General features: G+C 47.4%; 1 pseudogene; it reads right to left on the bottom strand.

Moving 5' to 3' along the window:
* Positions 1-3,263: 3,263 nt before the first annotated feature.
* On the bottom strand, positions 3,264-3,750 carry LOC122221135 (annotated as a pseudogene).
* Positions 3,751-4,619: the final 869 nt, after the last annotated feature.

The raw sequence follows: 4,619 nt of genomic DNA, 5'->3' as shown, positions 1-4,619 counted from the left end.
ATAGCCCCACCAACCAAAGAATTCACTGAGACTTGAGTATAAGGCTGGCTGTGGGAACTGCCACTCAAGGGGAGAAGTGGTTGGGAATCCAGTTAAGCATGAATGGATCTATTAAACTTTTTTTCATCTCTTTTTCCCTTAAAAACATTCAATAAGAGGCCAGATCCAGGAAAGCCTTCCAAAAGGGACTAAGCAAAAAATACTCTTCTCAACTACAAGGTCATCCAGCTTCCATTTGCCAATGAGGGTCAGGTCTCTCTTCTTGCAAGAGTTCTGAAGACCATTCTCAGCAATTCCCTGGCCCATGTCATCACCCCCACACCTGCTTGTCCCATGCACCCCAGGATGGAACAAGGCTGGGACTGGCTGGGTGGGCATCAGAGTCTCCAGGAGATCAGGATCAGGTTGGATTGAGACCACCCAGTTCCTTGGGCCTCAGGATCAACATGCAGCACGATGCACATTGCCAAGCTGCCTGTGACATGCACATTGGGGGCAAAGGTCATCAGAGCCTGAAAGAGCTTCCTCCCAGCTGACTCCTGGGTCTTCTGGGGACAGAATCTGGGAAAGGTTGTGTCTGAGAGAGCAGGCACTGGACTGGAGAGACAGAGCTGGACTGTCTACACCGTCTACGCTGTCTACACTGGCAAAGTTAGAAGGGCAGATTTTAGCACTAGTAATGCAAGCTAGGAGGGAGGTTGGTTTGCTTACTTTTGTTTTTTGATTTTTTTGCATAAACACCAAGCCATGGTCTTTATTTCCCCTCCCCAAACCAGCAGCTACATTGTGAGAGCTTTCAGTGGGGGATGCATTTCAGGGAAGAGACGAAGTCTGCCTGGGTGTCTGCAAGTCCAAAAAGGGATTTCTAAACAGGCTGTCTGGGAAGATCTTTCCTACACGAGATCCTGGATGGAGCTGGCAGTGGTCTGACACACTTTCTCTATAGACACCACTTGAAGGCCTCACCTTGTCCCCAATACCAGAGGATGACATAGTCCCTAAGTGAGGCCACAGGGTTACTTACCATTGATCATCAAGTCCTATGGCTTCCTTGAACTCTGGGCATCTTACACACAAATTAGAACCAAGTATAACTCTTAGGTTAAAACAGGCTTTGACCTCAACACCTAAAACCTCAATGAAATGGCTTGATTTTCAATGCATGTGTCTTTTTTTATCATTTTAATTTTTTTAATGTTTGTTTATTTTTGAGAGAGGCAGACAGAGCACAAGCAGGGAAGGGGCAGAGAGAGAGGGAGACACAGAATTCATAGCAGGCTCCAGGCTCTGAGCTATCAGCACAGAGCCCGACACGGGGCTCGAACTCACGAGCTGTGAGATCATGACCTGAGCCGAGGTTGGACGCTTAACCGACTGAGCCACCCAGGCATCCCTTCAATGAATATTTCAATCAATATTTAAACAAAATATCTGTGTAATAGATATTGTCTATGTGTCTGTCTGTGTCCCTGGAAGTTTGTTTCCTATGATGCCTCCAAGCACAGGAATCCAGACTCACAAGCCAAATGCAAACCCACAACAAGCATACCCCCTACCAATCCCAAGCCTTCCCTCCTAACATTGGCACCCAGGGTTACAGTGAGTATGGTGGTTCTAAGTTTGAAGAAGCCCAATAGGCACCAGGCACCCTGCTGGGGCCTCTGGCCTCCAACTCCACTAGATTTGCCAACGCATTTGTCCAATAATCCAAGATGGCAGAGGCCACTGACTCCATACTGAGATCAGTACAGCCCAAAGGGCTTGGAGGAAAGGAATCTGTGTGATCTGAGCACACGCCCAGTTGGCGTGCAAGCAAGACACCCATCTGCAGAGCCACTGTTCGCTCCTGTGCCAAGCCAGGCTCCCTTAATCTGCCAGCCGGAGTCCAGCCAAGGAATGGAGATGTAGGGCTGTCACTTCCAAATGGCACACAAATCCTCCCCTGCCAATTGGCTGCCTATGAGTAACTGGACCAAAAACATAAACATAGTCCATTAGGTCCATGGCAAAACAGGGCAGGGCAAGGCAGGCCCATCCTTGTCCAGATGGAGCTGGGCTTGGCGCTTTTTCCTATAAGAGCAGGGCCTGCAATGGACCCTGAGTGTTATGCCGAGGAATTTTCTGGTACACATAGCACTTGAGAGACATCACTGGCCCATTCCACTGGAGCTTATCTAGGAGACCCTGACCCAAGCCAGTCACCAGCCAGTCCCCTTGTCTTCCTTTCTCCTTGCCTTTCCTATGGTTCCATCCACTTCTGTGGCTATTGACCCATACCCAAACTTGTATCCCAGAGTCCTCTCCTGAGTTCCAGCAGGTAAAGAAGCAGTTCTTTGGGACACCCTGTGTCTGCTCTGCAGATGTCTCAAACTATGTCCAAGATGAACTGACTTTATTTTCCCACCTTTTATTTTCCCACCTTTATTTCCCACCTTTCCCAGCCCCAAATCTACCCTCCACCTACATTCTCTCTCTTGATAAAATTTATCTAGACACAGGGTCAGGAATTTCTGCTACTCCCCACCATCATCACCTCCACCTCCGCCACGACCATCACTAAAACTTCCACCCTGACCACTACCTCCATATTCACCTCTGTCTGTGCTTTCACCTCTGCCACCATCACCATCACCTCTGTCACCACCACCTCCACGTCCTCCACCACTACTATCATAACAACCTACACCACCTCCAGACTTACCTGTACCAACACCTCCACCTCCACACACACGTGCGCGCACGCGCACACACACACACACACACACATTCACACACTCACACACTCACACATACCCCTAATGGGTCATCCAGTTTTGGTGGTTCTTTCTTCCAAATTTCTTGGAATCTGTCCCCTTCCATGCATCTACCCAAATGCTGCCTGAGCTAGGATTAGGGCACATTAATCTTGCCATAACCAGTCCATTCTTCATCTCTTCCTCCCATCTGCCTACACATAACTCTTAGGGGAACCTTTCTAGTGTGCTCAAAGCCCTGCAATGGCTCCCTAACACCTGCTCCTAAACTTCCCCAAATGTACCCTTAAAAAGAAGGTTTTGATAAAATATGGGAAATGCTGGATTAGAAATCTAAGACCTTTGTTTTTTGTGAGATTTCTCAGAATTTTAATATGAATAGCATGGAGACATTTCACTGGGAAGAAAACAGATATAAGGTGTAGTTTTCTGAATTTCTTTTCTTTTTTTTTTTTTTTTTTTTTTTTACAGTCTAGAGGTTTGTTTGTTTGGGTTTTTTTTTTATACTTATCATGCCATGAATGAATAAAGAATGGGTTCCAGAAACCCAGGCTCCTTTCCATTGGTTCTCACAAAGTGAGCTTCTCTGGATGGAGCAGGCTGGTGCTTCAACTGAACCCAAGTATCTTTCTCTTTGGCTTCCTTCACTTTCTGATCATTTTCCTTCACATGCTTCAGGAAGCTACCTCAGCTCTGTGAGTGCTTAATATGATCAATCCGTACATTAATTCTCTCGGCAAGAATCTTGCCTGTAACTTGTTTGTTTACAATGATGCCAACAGCATGCTGGGTGACATTGCAGACTGTGCCAGTCCTCTCATGGTAACATTTGTGGGGTATTTCGTTTTTGAACAGTGCCCATTCCCTTGATGTCTCCAATATCACCTTTCTTAGAGATTTGCATGTATGTGGCCAAAGGAACAACTCCATGTTTTCTAAAAGGCCTACAGAACATATAGCAAGTGCCTCTCCACTTTCCTTTTGTGTTGGTCATTTTGGCAAATTACTGGAAGATGGCAGAACTTGCTGAAGTTTCTCAGGGTGGAAGAAACAAGACCAAGACACCTGTTTTGGCTCTGGCTTCCTCTCCTCACAAATACCTTCCTGCTGTTTACTCTGCACAAAGGTCCTTTCTCTCCTTGACAACCTCCAAGGTCAACATAATCACCACCCCCCACATACTCCTACCTTACTCACTTTCTAATATTATAATTATCTTAATTTCTGATTTACCCACTGTTCTAGGATCTCCCTATGTGTAGGGAGTATTGGGGATCCCCTCAACCAACACAGTGCCCGAGAAATGGTGGTCCCCAGTGTTTGTGGAAAACTGTCCAGTGCTTACTGATCTAGGCAGGAAAAGTTGAAGCAGACCAAATAGTGCCTTGTGCTATTTGCCCACACTCTGAATGTACTTCCCTCTCCCCTCTCTTGCTCCTCAGACCACCGCACCCTGGAATCAGCCTCAGCACCCCCACCTACAGAACTCCTACTCATTTGCCAATGACCCAATTCACTAAACTCGCCCTGGTGTGTTGCAGTTTTCAATGGACTCAACTTCTGGGCAGAAGTCTACACAGCTGCCCCTCTGTCTTTCCCTAAGCCTCTCACCCACAACCCCACCTGTTTCTCTTCCCACTGGCCACTCTGTCCTATGCCTTCACCCTTCCAGTCAGTTCTGCCACTCATCCCCTTTCAGGTTTGGCCTGGTTCTCCTCTCCTGCCCTGGGCTCTTCCTCAGTGAGTTCTCTTTGCAGCTCCTCCCGTGGCTTTGGCCCCACTGCATCCTCTGATAATTCCCTCATGGTCTGCCTCCCTCAGTCCTCTTCTCCAAGATCCCGGTCTGATTCCACCAACTGCCCACTT

Source organism: Panthera leo, chromosome B3 (assembly GCF_018350215.1).
Source record: "Panthera leo isolate Ple1 chromosome B3, P.leo_Ple1_pat1.1, whole genome shotgun sequence".
In the NCBI taxonomy this organism is placed as follows: Eukaryota; Metazoa; Chordata; class Mammalia; order Carnivora; family Felidae; genus Panthera; species Panthera leo.
The sequence above is the reverse complement of the archived record's forward strand: the minus strand, read 5'-3'. Positions and strand labels throughout refer to the sequence as shown.